This window comes from Ipomoea triloba, chromosome 3 (genome assembly GCF_003576645.1).
Source record: "Ipomoea triloba cultivar NCNSP0323 chromosome 3, ASM357664v1".
In the NCBI taxonomy this organism is placed as follows: Eukaryota; Viridiplantae; Streptophyta; class Magnoliopsida; order Solanales; family Convolvulaceae; genus Ipomoea; species Ipomoea triloba.
In genome coordinates, this window is record NC_044918.1 from 20,866,195 (window position 1) to 20,883,267 (window position 17,073).

Genomic DNA, 17,073 nt, shown 5'->3' on the forward strand with positions numbered 1-17,073 from the left:
TGTTGTTGCTTTTGTATACATCTTTTTTTTTTTTCCCTTCCAATAAATTTAAAATCTTTTTTTTTTTTGGAGTTGCAAGAAACCTCATCCTCAAGTGAGAATGCTCATAAGTATACAATTTAGTATTAAGTCATGAAACTAAATTGACTTAATTTACTTTGTGTAATAGGATTCAAGATATAGTCCAATAAACCGTAAAACCTAAGTTATCAATATATATATATATATACACACATATGTACGGAAGTAACATACAAGAACTTAAGGGCATGTTTACTAACTGGAAATTTTCTCCAGTTTTCTGAAAATTTGGAAAATTAGAAAACAGAAAACATGTTTACTAACACAATTTTCCATTTTGAAAACAGGAAATAATTTTCTAGTTTTCTAGAAAACTGAAACACTATTAAAAACTGTTTTCTAAATGGAAAATAGAATCAACTATCATTTATTAGACTATATGTCACTATAACTACATTCTCACGATTATCTACTTACATATGTGTTCATTACTATAATTACATTATTATCATCATCTATCTTTTCTACTTGCATTACTTATTTAAACATAACTTATTTGCTTATACTTAAAATTATACATCATTCACATTATCAAAATTTAAAAATGAAATCTATACTAGATTTTATATTTTGATTGAACTCAATTGGTTATTCGTTCGGATATTTTTAATTATGTTATATCAAATATAAGTTTGGTCCCGATATGGGATATCGAAATTTCACATATATTACTATATCAGAGTTCAAAATAAAAAGTTATATAATATATATTATATACATGTCATTCAAATAAATATATCCAAACATATTTTAAATATTAGCTCAAAAAATATTAATATTATCCAAAGTAAATTTTTATGTGAACTTAATAGGTTATTTGTTCGGATATATTTTTATTTATTGTTAATTTTATAACATTAATCTAAAAAAAATAAATTTGAAAAAATAAGTGTCAGTAAACAAGTTTTCTAAACGAAAACAAAGAATGAAAAACAGAGAAATGAAAACTGAAAATTTGAAAAACAGAAAACAGAAAACAGTTTTCTGTTAGTAACCCGGCCCTAAACCTCCCACTTTGCAACCTAATCTAATTTATAGGCTCAAATTTGCACCCTTCCACCTCCATAGACAAGCAGCTAGCTGTTGGCCTGTTGCCTTGTGAAGATGGGATAATTTTAGAAAGACCCATTTGGCCATTTGCACAAGCCATCATGCAAAGTCCTGAATTCGTAAGAGGAAAGACAAAGCTTCACACTCTAATGAAAAAGAACAAAGCTTCACAGTAATGAAAAAGAACGGAGATCGAAGTAAATTTTAACTTCAATGGCTGCTTGAAGAAAAAGAAAATGGGAAAATGGAACAAATATACATACCAAAATTCCCCTTGAATCATTATTATGATCTTCCATGTGCAATATCCTTATCAAACAAGTCGCGGGCAATTGCATGATAAACCCCAATTCCATTATCCAAACAACTAGAAGAACAACATTACATGTATGCATATGGTCCATTTAGCAAAGCATGTGATCATGAACAAGTTAAAATATATTGGTCCAAATACTCTAATTAATAATCATTACCAAACATAATAAAAGCCCAAGTACGTAGTATACCAATTGACATTATATAAGAAGGGCTGTTTTACTTTCCTTTTTTTCCCAGAACATGGGTAGCAAAGAGGGGACAACCACCCTTAAACCCCCAATGTCTCTTAAGCAAGATATGTGCACCTGAAAATTAAGCCTAACCAAATAAATGAGGCTCAGATTCAGCTTTTATCAATCGGTACAAGAGACCAAGACCGCCATGGCTGCAAGAAAAACAGCTGCCACACCAAGATACGGAGTAGTCTCAAAACTGAGTTTCAATTAATAATGAAAAGAACCATTGCAGGATCATAAATAAAATGGGACAGAGGGAGTGAATTGTAGGGACACGGTGATTTACTAATGGAAAAATAGGCTCAGATTCGCCTTTTATCAATCAGTACAAGAGACCAAGACCGCCATGGCTGCAAGAAAAACAGCTGCCACGCCAAGATACGGTGTAGTCTCAAAACTCTGAATTTCAATTAATAATGAAAAGAATCATCACAGCCTCAAGACTAGTGCAAGAAATAAATGCAATCATAAATAAAGTGGGACAGAGCAAGTGAAACCACTGAATTGTAGTAACAGTACATTGTAAAATAGGCAATGGAGAGAGGAAGCCAAAGTGTCATTTTCACAACCAAAATTTAAAGGTTTTAATTTGCATTGTATCAATTAAAAATGAGGCTCATATTTACTTGTTCTCGATCAATATAACAAGGTGTTAAGACTTGTTTAAGAGCTTCACACAAATCTCTCATACCAACCATAATAAGGCTCCATTTGGGAAAAAGGTGACATTGGAGTGATACTGACATACTATTAGGATCATGCGCTTACCACTACGCCAAAAGCTATAGCTAGTAACGAAGGCACAACTTTATTTCCTTATAGACCACCATCACATTTTCAAGAGGCAGGGTGCTGGACGTAGCCCCTAGCCACCAATTGATGGATTTGGCCCTTTACCAGCTTACGCCCAACAAATACCAGCTAGAATAAGGTTCCTTAAATGAAGGAGAATTAGATGTCAAGCCTGCCATGGCTGCAACAAAAACAGCTACCATGCCATGGTACACGTAGGCTCAAAACCCCAATGTCTCTAAAGCAAGATATGTGAACCTGAAAATTAAACCTAACCAAATAAATGAGGCTCAGATTCGCCTTTTATCAATCAGTGCAAGAGACCAAGACCGCCATGGCTGAAAGAAAAACAGCTGCCACGCCAAGATATGGAGTAGTTTCAAAACTGAGTTTCAATTATTAATGAAAAGAATCATTGAAGGATCGTAATAAAATGGGACAGAGGGAGTGAATTGTAGGGGCACGGTGATTAACTGATGGAAAAATAGGCTCAGATTCGCCTTTTATCAATCAGTACAAGAGACCAAGACCGCTATGGCTGCAAGAAAACAGCTGCCATGCCAAAATACGGTGTAGGCTCAAAACTCTGAATTTCAATTAACAATGAAAAGAATCATCACAGCCTCAAGAGTAGTACAAGAGACCAAGACAGCTATTTCTTCTTTGGAAAGACCTTGTGTTCTAGTGCCACCCGTTGCACTCCCATGGAAGGGGGTGGGTTCAACTCACCCTGTTGCACTCCCATGGAAGGGGTGGGTTCGAGCAGACTTTTTGTGTTTCAGTGAGTTGAAAAAGTAGTTATGAACAGACATGCATTGTAACAGAGTCAATAGTACTAAGAAAAAATCTTCTTTTTAGTGACTGGAGAAAAACTAACAAGGGTTTAAACTGAGTAAACCTGAATAAGTAAACCAAATAAGATAGCTAACCTTCATTAGAAAGACCTGTAAGGCTGTAAGGCGAGTTCAACCGAGATATTCTACACCGTCCAACCTTTTGGCAAAAGGCATTATTCTTGAAATTAGGCATAACAGGCAAGAACTGAAGCTATAAAGTCTGCGCTATACTGCCTGCATTACAAAAGAAACCCCAGCACGAAATCTTTGAAACCAAAAATTTATAGGCTCAGAGCTTCCATCCTTTCAAAGACTAAGATGTGAAGAATCCGTTGATGGCTGCTAAAATCAGTATCCTTAAGAATGGGATTTCAAGAAGAAACATTCCCGCAGAATCACTGAGATGCCTTGCCAAGATCATCGGTTCACATCAAAATCTTGAAATTTTTAATCTTCATAGCCAAAAGAACTGGGAAACATTGAGGTTTAGTGTGTAATTAACGAAAATGATGGGTTGTTTGATAGTGGAAGCTTTGAATGATCATTGGCTAAGAAACACGGCATAGAGGAGGCAACCACCCATGGAAATCCCTCTACCTCTCTGCGTGTATCCAACCTCAGACTTAAACTAACGAGAGATTCTTGAAAGTTTGCTCTCTTGCTGTAGTGTCTTATAGATTGTGCCCTAGTTTTACTTATGGGCCGGGTTTCTATTTGAATGTTACTATAATTTTGGGATACGAAGCACAGACCATTTCTGTGGACTTATTGGGCCCCCGTTTAGTCAGTTGATACTATACCATAATAAGTATTTACTAGAGCACAATATAGAAAATTTTTAAAAGAAAAAACAAAACAAATATTTCCCTTGAATACTCCTACAAACAAAATTTTACCTAATGAAAGTTCGAGTCAATTAAGAATGTGATTCCTTATAATGAAAATAAATCCAATTTATATTTTTGTTTCAAGTAAAAAATCTCTCTTATGAATTTGTTATTTGTCTCTTTTACCATTGCTTGCTATTGCTTCATCTATTGAAAAGGGTAACATTTTACCATTAAAGAGAAGTTTTCAACTTTCTGAGAATATTACAACTTGAGATGCAAATTTCAATTCGTCTCGCGTATATTCACCTGAATTCACCCTCGCATGAAAGGAGTGTTTTTGGGGTAATAGACTTATACTGGGTGGTGGGTTAGGATGTGCCTTAAAAAAAATAATCCTATAAAATGATGGGTTGGATGCATGTTTTGCACGAAAGGCAAGGTTCATCTTCCTTGCCGATTTGATGCCTAGTCCTCCATTTTCTTTAGCTTTCGTAAATTGCTCCCAACAAATAAAGTGAGATTTGCACTTCGTCAATGTATTCTCCCATAAAAATATTGAGATAACCCTGATAAGATGAACATTTTGATCTTTTATGCCAACATATTGGACTGCATTGATAAAATTGAATACATGTCATATCAGTTCATACAGTTGTATGGTAATGAAAATGTCAGTACAAAATTAATATGAAAATATTAATTTAGTTTTTAATTGACATATGTTAGTTGTTTGGATGGATTATTATAAGTGTGATGGTCCAAATTAACTGTGAAACTGATGAAGCTATTTCTATGGAGACTTATTCTTGATGTGCTGATGGAAGCAACTACCATGAGGGAAGTGGCTGAATTTTCTCAACATGCATATGGCTATTATTTACTCCAATACGTAAATGGCGTGAGTTAAAGGCAACAAAAGGCCTAATATCACGGTGTCCTTATACTATAAATTTGGAGCAGGGTAATAAAGAAAATTGAAGTTTTAGGTTCTGATATTATGATAATTATCCACAAAATTCGTAAAAGAAACTTTAAAGAAAAATAGGGACAGATTGGAGTACTATCTAAATTAGACGCTTCATTTGATACTTGTACAAGTTGTGTTGAAATTCAAGTTGGTTACAGTTTGTGTAATTGGTAGAATTAGCCCAAACTGTACTTGCAAACTTTTTCATAGAGTTTCTTTACAAAGTTAATGTTTAAATAGGTGGTAGAACTAATTTTGTAATTCATTGAACTTTGTATTGTAAAAACCGCAAGTTGATCTTGAGTGAAAATGTTTATGGGTGTGACATCACATATTAGGAGGTGTTCCAACTACGTTATCAAATTCAATTGTGTACTTAAATTGGTGCTTTATTTGCTTTATATTTAATTTGCTTTGTTTTCTTCCCTAAAGAGTTTCACCGCCAGTTCGCCACGCATACCATATCCTCTGTCTCAACTACAACAGAGCGAAGGCAAGCTTTCTCCAGTCATCTATGCCGACATGCCTCCTCGTCGCTCCTCACGCACAGTGGCCTCCTTGTATAGTCACACCGCAACAACACCGCCGCTAATCACGATCTCATTCTCCACACGGCAAACCCACTTCGCCACCCGCAGGGCCAATGTTGCTGCTTGCGAGGTTTTTTCATCACCGGCAAACCCTCACTCTTCGAATATTCCCCAGGTCAATGATGATTTAAGTGGACTACTAGACCAAATCGATGTGTATGTTGTTGTAGAAGAAGATAGTTCCAACCCTAATGTGGAAGACAGTGAGAGCGAACCTATTGATGAAATTGGGGAACCTACAGTCAATAAGACAAATGTTCTTGAAGATTTGCATACCCACGGACCTAGGTCGCCTTCACTGCCAACCGTCCACTGTGCTGCGACTCAGGACCCGAGTATGCAACTTGTCTCAACTCAGAAGTAGAGAATGAGAATAAGTTTTCCACCCTAGAGAATCACGAGGTCTATAAGTAAGCTTCAACATACAACCCACACCTATGGGAAAAGTCTGTGTAAGGGGTCGATTGTATGTATTTATTATAATCCGAATGTGATTAATAAATTTTTTGGTTCGTCTGATTATGCTGATGACTTCTCTGAGGATATGGATGTTGTCACCCAACAATTGACTGGTTGGACAAAGACGAGATAGGTGGCTAAGGATGCAATCAAGGCAATATAATTGACCTCTACTTTTGCTTATTTGCACAAAATTGCATACTCAAATAGGAGGCCCACTAAACAGCGTGGGTATGTTAAGAGGGCTATGACAGTCCTTTTGTTCAAGATTGACAGTGGGGTTTAATTCAATCTAGGGCAATTGTTTTTTGATCAAGTGATTGATGCCCATAATGGGAACAAGGGTCAGAAGGAATTGATTTTACCTAACCTTATTTACGATTTATTAGTTATGCAGGGGTTTGAAAAAAGTGAATCTGAGTTTTATGAGGCTGAGCCAACTCTTACCACCGACTACTTACCGGCGCACACGCTGATGACCTTGCTGTGCCAAATGATGATGCTGGCCCCTCATCCGCTGCTGACACCACAAGCCTCACTATTGTTTTCCTAGAAAATGAGTTGAGTTTAATACATGATCAACGGAAGATACTACCTGTACGAGAGGTTCAAATCACCGGTTTTTTATCTACACTGCGAAAGGACGTTCATGATAGGGAATCTTCAAATTGTGTTGTTGCCACTTCTTCAGAGTCCGCAAGTTGGTTTGCTTTATCAGATGAATTAGTGTCCTTTTGATGACTACTTCAATGGTAATCTTTTATGTTTGGTAATAGTGTTGACTTTTGCTAGTAGTTCATTTAGAGTTCTCTATGAATAACTTGTGGATAGTATTTTTTTTTTTTTTTGCATACTCTAGAACTGCTGATATTGCATGCTATTGCCACCTTTCATTCTTAATAATCAGCATATGTCTTACATTCTCCATGTTTGTTCTACCCACAAATATTCCTGTGAAATGAAGACTATAATTTTTTATGCTATATGACTGCTTCATCCTTCTCAAACACATTGAAACTATTATCATCATCATTTTAACATATCTACCAAGAAGAGGGCTACCCGGTGTTTTTTACGGTTCAAACGAATTTTAGAACAGCCGAGAGTGAAACTAGTAAACTACTTACTAGTAAACTGTAAAGTATTAAAATCTAGATTCTAAAAGTAGTGTATACAACTTACACAAATACACTTTACACACTACAGACCTACAGTACTACACACGTGACAGTACACATTACTTGCATTAGTGACAACTGAAAATTATAATTTACAAGCCAAAATGCCATATCAAAATGACAAAACCCAAAAAGGCAAAAACTATGTAGATCAGATTGAAATAAGTTTTTCAGAATTACAAATCCACATAATCACATGACCACATTAAAGATTTACAGAGTATTCAAAAAGCCATCCTGATCCTCATCCTACTCTACTAAGTAATACCCTCCTAGTTCTAGTCTTCTTCCTGTTAAAACTTAACGAAAATTAGTAAAGGAAATAAACAACAATAATAATTACTTAATAAATGAGCATATGAGATTATAAGTATTGAAGTTGGCTCAGTAAGCGTTTTTAACCATATCAATTTCTGGATTAAGGGCAAATTGCTACAATGTCACCATGAATAACATACCCGCTTAATCCTTATTTCAGTATCTGGTGGAAACTTCATCATTGCCAAAATTAAATATATCAAAACTCACATATAACATTACCACTTTACCAAATTTAGGGCAACAACTTTACCAACTTACAAGTTAGTAAGTTATCAAGCCTCTAAACAGAACAATACCATATTTCCTAGCACTATTTGGGACCAAAAACTCATCAAGGACATCAACTTACACGTTTCAAGTTACCAAGCCTCATTGTCTCAACATCAAAATTCAGATTGAGTTGAATATAAGATATTAAGATATCATATAAAGTATAGAGAGATTAGAGAAGACAATTACAGGAATTGTTGGAAGTGAAGAACCACCAGTCCTCCCACCAGATGTACTTCCACCATCAACACTAAATTCTACAACAAATTCAATAATTAGAAGAATGTGAGAATTAAGTTAATTGAAAAAAACTTAAATTGAAAGATTGAATTAATGAATTATAGAATATAGAGAATCATTTACCTTTCCCCAAATTTTCTAGTTCTTCTAGATTTTCCTCAATTGATAGCGGGGGATTTGGCAGCCTAAGTCAATCTTGAGTACAAACCAAGGCTTCCACAATTTTAGGAGTTAAAGAACTCCTGAAAGGATCTAAAACCCTCCCAGATGTACTGAAGGCAGACTCTAACGCAACAATTGTGATTGGTATAACTAAGATATCCCTAGCAAACTTAGAAATGATAGCAAATCTTTCAGAATTAACCTTCCACCATCTCAATATATCAAATGAATTTTCCTCTTCGACTACTGCATGTCTCAGTCAAATAATGTTCCAACTCAATTTTTTTCCTCCCACCACTTTCCATTCTTTGTTTCTTAATTTGGGACTTCAACAGATGTTGTGGCCTCCCAACTTGGGCAGATGCAGACTTTGAATAGTCTCAATAGAAGGACTAATAGAACCAGAAACATAAACAGAATCAAAAGGACTGTAACTGACAGCATAATCATCAAACAATTCATGCAGAGCAGCCAACAATTCTCAAGGTAAGCTTTGCCTTTTAGCTTACCATACATATGATTTATCTGAGTTGGCATATATTCTAACTTGTCCCTAGGGTCTAAAATGTTTGCAAAGAAAATCATATAATTCATTTTATCTATATCACTCCAATATTTTTCAAATTTTGCTTTGATGTTAGCCCCCATTAGTTTCTCAGCCCCATCAACTTCCACCATGCTATTCAAGATACAATACAAATCAGATATCATAGAAAAAAAGGTGTTGGATGTCACATATAAGGAACCTGAAATTCTGATAGTCATATCATAGAAACATTTCAACAGTTTGACCAAACTGTTCACATAATCCCAATCAAGAAAATCAGGAATAGAATCACCTAAATCATATTTAAAAGAATTATCACTCTCTTCATAGGCTTCAAACACTTTCTGATATATAACAACAGACTGTAACATCAAATAGGTGGAATTCCACCTTGTTGGCACATCAAGACATAAAGAAGATTTCTGCTCAATACCAATTAAGTCTGACAAATCCCTAAATTTCTTCAATCTAGCAAGTGAGTTTCTGACATATCTAACAACCTCCCTAACCCTCTTTACAGCAGTATCAGGCTCTTTCAGCCCATCTTGAACAACCAAATTCAGAATATGGGCAATGCATCTCATGTGAAGATACTTACACTTCACATTAGATAATCCCCAGGACAACAATTTCCTTTTTAAAAAACCAAGAGCAGTATCATTTGATGAAGCATTATCTACTGTCACAGTAAACACATTCCTAAGCCCCCACTCTAGCAAACAAGTTTCAAGTGCTTTTGCAATATAGTTACCCTTGTGTGATGTAACAGGGATAAAAGAGATAATTTTTTTATGTAGCTTCCACTATTCATCTATAAAATGTGTAGTGACTACCATATAGTTAATCCTTTGAATAGATGTCCAAGAGTCAATTGTTAACTGATTTAAGGGTCCTCAATCCATAAACAAGAAACACAACAATGTTACAAACTTACAGAGAATCAGAGATCACCATTAAGTATTTTAGTCGGTGCTTCCACCAAAACAATAAATCTTAGAATCAGAAATTCAGAGTATATAAAATTAAAATCACAACTTACAACTCACCATTTAGTATTTTAGTCATTGCTTCCACCAAAACAATAAATCTCATAATCAGAAATTCAGAGTATATAAAACTAAAATCACAACTCACAACTCAGAAAGTCAATGCTTCCACAAATCACAAGTCACAAAAGAGTCTCAGATTATATCACAAGTTCACAATAATTAATAATACAATATAATGAATCAATCAGAAAATTAAAATAACTAGGGTTGACGATTTACTTGTTTTCTCACACAATTTCCCTGGAGAACAAGGGCCTTCAATACAGTCAATACACCAGTTTGAGACCACCGGTGTCCACCAGTCAAAAACTCAACAACGGCTTCGGGCTTCCACCACAGAGAATCAGAGATTCAGAGACAACGGGAAGTCTAGAACGCCAGAACGGCTGAACGGGTTTGCGAATTGCGAGAATATAGACTCATAGAATCTGAGTGACAAAGAGAGCTCAGATAACTAGAGAAGTGAAAATTCAGAGATTAAGAGAACTCTGAGAAAGGGCTTCCACTAGACTCTCAAAGATTGAGAGAATTCAGAACTCAAAGTCTCAAAGTCTCAAAGAACAGGACTGAGATATGAGAAACCCTAGGGCGAGAACTGAGAGATAGAGAGAGAGTGAGAGAATGAGAGTCGAGAAATTGCGCAGTCGGAGTGAAATGAGAAACCCTAGGGCAGATCATAGAACGATGGATATATATACATACACAGCACAACGTCGTTTAGTACTAAGCATGGCTAACCCTACTATATATCGGGTATTCGGGCGGTTCAGGTGGACAAACCATATACCCTACCCGATTATATTAAACCGTTTTCTTTTATGGATTGGGTCGATTCATGGGCGTCGGGTAGCGGTTCGGATCAAATGTGTCGTTTCAACCATTCGGGTCGGATTTACCGGGCGGGTAGGTCGAGTATGCACACCCCTAAGTTTGATGCATATATTAAGGGGGGAGTTTGATGCATATATGACTAGTTGATGAAACAGGGAATGCTGAAAAGATTTGAGTGAGATGATTCTTGTTGTGTTTGGGGTGTTTAACCAACATATGCCAAATGGGGAGATTGTTAGTACAAAATTAATATGAAAATATTAATTTAGTTTTTAATTGGCATATGTTAATTGTTTCACTTGTTTGGATGAATTATTACAAGTGTGGTGTCCAAATTAATTGTTAAACTAATGAAGCTATTTCTGTGGAGACTTATTCTTGATGTGCTTATGGAAGTAACTACCATGAGCAAAGTGACTGAATTTTCTCAAAATACATGTGTATATTATTTACTCCAATACGTAAAGGGCGTGAGTTAATGGCAACAGAAGGCCTAATATCATGGTGTCCTTACTCGCAATATAATGAAGAAAATTGAAGTTTCATGTGTTAATATTTTGAAAAATAGGGACAGATTGGAGTACTATTTGGAGTAGTTGTTCTACTTGATACTTGTACAAGCTGTGCTAAAATTCATGTTGGTTACAGTTTATGTAATTGGTAGAATTAACTCAAATTGTACTTGTAAACTTTTTCATAGAGTTTCTCTATAAGGTTAATGTTGAAATAGGTGTTCTCCAACTGCGTCATCAAATTCTATGTACTTAATTTAGTGTTTTATTTTCTTTATATTGTGTCTGGATTATTATCAAGGATAATTACTCTTGCTACTCCAACAAATTTTTAATCTATTTATGTTATCTGCATTACATAATTTCAGAAAGAGTAACTCGTGTGAGACCATCTCGACGGGTTAGATCATTGATTAAATATGTCAGGTCTTTGACCTCATTAATTAAATATCCGACTCGTCTCACGGGTCACGTGAGACGGTCTCACACAAGTTTTTTACCTTTCAAAAAAAGGTAAATCCTATTTTTAAAAGGTTATGACTGCTTTGAAAGATTTTTTTAGGGCTATATGACGACCTCACATTTTTACATTGACCCGACCCGACCCGACTCACGGTAAGACGGTGTCACACAAATTTTTACCAAAATTATAACTAATAACGAAAGCACAACTTCATTTGATTGTGATGTGTACATGACATATATACCTTTTAGTCACGAATGCTCAACTTGTCCTACCACGCCATAAATGATGAATAGCGTGTAATAATATATACTTTCATGCTTTTATAGATTGATATAATTTCAAATTTCAATTAATACTTTTAGAATAATGTTTCTTTAAATTTATGTTTTATAATCTTATATTAGAGACATAATATTTGATGTGCAATTTCATAATATTTTATGAAAAAGTTTGTACTGTGTTTTGTTGCAAATTGTGTTGTAGACTAGAGTTCACCATGTACATTGTGGATCCTAGTTCAAACTATATACATGTAGTTAACATATTATTTTTCTGTAAATAACTTGTGACAAAACACAGTAATATTATGTACCTATATAAATAAACTGAAGACATATTTATATGTTAACTGCAACAAGTACATAATCTATTAATAGACCGTATATAATAGGTAAATTGTAGGTACTATACATAATTTGGACATATATAATCCATCAGAAAAAAATATAATACTTCACTTTTGATATATAAAAAAAAACGTTAAATTAAAATGTAATATTAGGCGTTTATAATAAAAATAATACGGAGTAATACTTATAAAAAAATCCAGCAACATAATTTGCACTGTTTTTGTTATATTTATCTTTTTAAACAAAATGAGATATAGAATTTGATGTGACCCGATGGCTTAGGGTATGAGCACCTTTGAAATTTCCATGGATTGCAACCCAGTTGGCAATATTTTTTCAAAGTCCACGTAAGCTTCTGTCCAGTACTGTAATTTGAAAGCTTTTAATTCCAATAAAGTTGATTCTCATTTTCGACTCTATTATTTTTACTTCATGACATGGTAAGATACAAGTTATTTTTATCCTGTGGGTCTTAAGAAAAGTGTCACCATCAAACTTTTGTGTGAGGGAGTAAAATAGTGAATATAACTTGGAAGTCAAGTATTTTCCATTCCAATATTCAATAGTTTATCTTTATTCTCAAAAGTGAGTTCTACCGGCCACCACACTATCAAATTTATAATTTCTTCACTATTTTTTTACATCCCTACAATACTCTCTTAATTTCAAAAGTAATTTCATTTTCACATCAACTCTCTCAATTTCAAAAGTAATTGCATTTTCACATCAACTCTCTTAATTTCAAAAGTAACTTCATTTTCATATCAACTCTCTCAATTTCAAAAGTAACTTCATTTTCACATCACAATACACTAAAATAATAAAATAATAATAAACCTTAAAAACGAAAGAAAGAAAGTACAAAAAGGTTGTCACATGCTGCCAATGCGAAAACTTTTTTTTTTTGTTTTTTTTTTTTTTGTACTTTACAAGTTTGCAAGACTAGCAAGCTTGCATTACACCTAAGCAAAAACAAAAATAAAAAATAAAAAAATAATAAAAATCACTTGGCTTGTCAAATTATGTTGCAAAGATTTCCCTTTCAAGGATTGATAAGGATAGCCTCATAGTGTAAGCCCTCGAATAGAGATTGAAGAAATGTATAACTTATATTCCTTTTGATGGAGGGCTGATCTTAAAAAAAAAAAAACAATTTTCTCTAATAATTTAATTTGATTAATCCTTTTGATGGAGGGCTGATCGTGTTACTTGCACAAACTTTCAAATTATTAAAAAAAAATGTCATCATGTTTTTTTTATAATTATATTTGATCCGTTAAATCTGAGTAGATGGACGGTTGCGATTGGTTCTCATTCCTCTCATGGGCTCCCGTTCTCACTTGAATGGACCCATATATATATATATATATATATATATATATATATATATATATATATATATATAAAATCCAACTCCCATGAAAATCATGTATTAGGTGAGAATGTGAGAATTAATATGTGCCATTAAAAATAATAAAGGATGCATGGCTGTGATTAAACTAACAAATCTGCTTAGATTAAGAAAATTATGCGAATAAAATAGTAAAGAATATTTGGCCAAGGACAAATTAGTCTCCCAAGCAACAGTTAATAACCGTGTCAAAAAAGGAAAATATTCCTTCCACACTACGATTTTCAAACATGTTCTTCTCTAACAATATTGATGGAAAGAAACAATTATTTTTAATTACTAACTAGTATTTTCGTCCGTGCGTTGCACGGAATGGATTTGTTATAATATTTAAAGAATATTTGGATCAATATACAATTATATATATTATAACATCGAATATTATATAGCGCAATTGATGAAATTGATTGGATCGATTATGTTTTCTGATGTTTTCCTTTGAATTAGAACAAATAATTGTCCAATTACCCGGGCGTGGATAAATTTTTTTTATTATATATTGAGATAATAAAAATAAAGATGAAATTATAAAAAATTCTAATATTGAACGTGTACATTTATTTGATTATAAGATTAGTACAAAAATATTACTCAATTAATTGAATAATATATGACTTGTTTGTCTAAAATTATCTTAAAAAGATCTATAAGTAATATGACTTATATAATTATATTATTACTAAAATAAATATGAGAAAATGAGAAATAAATTAGTTGTAATTATTATAAAAATAAATTCAACGACCAATGCTTAACTTAATTATCATAATAATTATTAGGCAATTATTATTAGTCAATTACACTAATATATGTGTAATTATACTTTTATACTTTAAGTATATTCATTTTCCCCATATTGCATTTAGTTTTATCTTCCTCCTCCATATTTGAATGAATTAATTTTGATTATTATAAAAATCTAACAACCCATGTTCAATTAATTTTTTTAAAGTTTAAATAACTTAGAGTTTTCAAAAAGGAAAGTATAATTAACTATTAAAGTTTTTAAATAATTTTCAGTCAATTAGTAATATCCTTTTCTTTTCCCGATAAATGATTTTACTTTTATTAATAGTGTTGATATGTGAGTATANATATATATATATATATATATATATATATATATATATATATATATATATATAAAATCCAACTCCCATGAAAATCATGTATTAGGTGAGAATGTGAGAATTAATATGTGCCATTAAAAATAATAAAGGATGCATGGCTGTGATTAAACTAACAAATCTGCTTAGATTAAGAAAATTATGCGAATAAAATAGTAAAGAATATTTGGCCAAGGACAAATTAGTCTCCCAAGCAACAGTTAATAACCGTGTCAAAAAAGGAAAATATTCCTTCCACACTACGATTTTCAAACATGTTCTTCTCTAACAATATTGATGGAAAGAAACAATTATTTTTAATTACTAACTAGTATTTTCGTCCGTGCGTTGCACGGAATGGATTTGTTATAATATTTAAAGAATATTTGGATCAATATACAATTATATATATTATAACATCGAATATTATATAGCGCAATTGATGAAATTGATTGGATCGATTATGTTTTCTGATGTTTTCCTTTGAATTAGAACAAATAATTGTCCAATTACCCGGGCGTGGATAAATTTTTTTTATTATATATTGAGATAATAAAAATAAAGATGAAATTATAAAAAATTCTAATATTGAACGTGTACATTTATTTGATTATAAGATTAGTACAAAAATATTACTCAATTAATTGAATAATATATGACTTGTTTGTCTAAAATTATCTTAAAAAGATCTATAAGTAATATGACTTATATAATTATATTATTACTAAAATAAATATGAGAAAATGAGAAATAAATTAGTTGTAATTATTATAAAAATAAATTCAACGACCAATGCTTAACTTAATTATCATAATAATTATTAGGCAATTATTATTAGTCAATTACACTAATATATGTGTAATTATACTTTTATACTTTAAGTATATTCATTTTCCCCATATTGCATTTAGTTTTATCTTCCTCCTCCATATTTGAATGAATTAATTTTGATTATTATAAAAATCTAACAACCCATGTTCAATTAATTTTTTTAAAGTTTAAATAACTTAGAGTTTTCAAAAAGGAAAGTATAATTAACTATTAAAGTTTTTAAATAATTTTCAGTCAATTAGTAATATCCTTTTCTTTTCCCGATAAATGATTTTACTTTTATTATAGTGTTGATACGTGAGTATACATATTATCCAAGGACAAATTAGTCTCCAAGCAACAGTTAATAACCGTGTCAAAAAAGGAAAATATTCCTTCCACACTACGATTTTCAAACATGTTCTTCTCTAACAATATTGATGGAAAGAAACAATTATTTTTAATTACAAACTAGTATTTTCGTCCGGTGCGTTGCACGGAATGGATTTGTTATAATATTTAAGAATATTTGGATCAATATACAATTATATATATTATAACATCGAATATTATATAGCGCAATTGATGAAATTGATTGGATCGATTATGTTTTCTGATGTTTTCCTTTGAATTAGAACAAATAATTGTCCAATTACCCGGCGTGGATAAATTTTTTTTATTATATATTGAGATAATAAAAATAAAGATGAAATTATAAAAAATTCTAATATTGAACGTGTACATTTATTTGATTATAAGATTAGTACAAAAATATTACTCAATTAATTGAATAATATATGACTTGTTTGTCTAAAATTATCTTAAAAGATCTATAAGTAATATGACTTTATGACTTATATAATATTTATTACTAAAATAAATATAGAAAATGAGAAATAAATTAATTGTAATTATTATAAAAATAAATTCAACGACCAATGCTTAACTTAATTATCATAATAATTATTAGGCAATTATTATTAGTCAATTACACTAATATATGTGTAATTATACTTTTATACTTTAAGTATATTCATTTTCCCATATTGCATTTAGTTTTATCTTCCTCCTCCATATTTGAATGAATTAATTTTGATTATTATAAAAATCTAACAACCCATGTTCAATTAATTTTTTTAAAGTTTAAATAACTTAAGAGTTTTCAAAAAAGCATTGAGTTTATACTTGTATACATGGTTTACTATTTAAAAACGTTTTAAATAATTTTCAGTCAATTAGTAATATCCTTTTCTTTTCCCGATAAATGATTTTACTTTTATTAATAGTGTTGATACGTGAGTATACATATTATCAATTTATATATATTAGTTAATTTCTATTTTACATTTTCTTAACAAATAAGCTTTATTAATTATTTGACC

The 17,073-nt window shown here is 32.0% G+C and overlaps 1 long non-coding RNA gene across 1 annotated transcript; it reads right to left on the reverse strand.

Annotated features, from left to right (window-relative positions):
* Positions 1 to 971: 971 nt before the first annotated feature.
* On the reverse strand, positions 972 to 3,958 carry LOC116011757. The gene is made up of 2 exons (XR_004097092.1): positions 1,395 to 3,958; positions 972 to 1,242 (listed from the first exon to the last, which is right to left on the reverse strand). It is a non-coding gene; the product is annotated as an uncharacterized LOC116011757 (long non-coding RNA).
* Between the last annotated feature and the right edge of the window lie 13,115 nt (positions 3,959 to 17,073).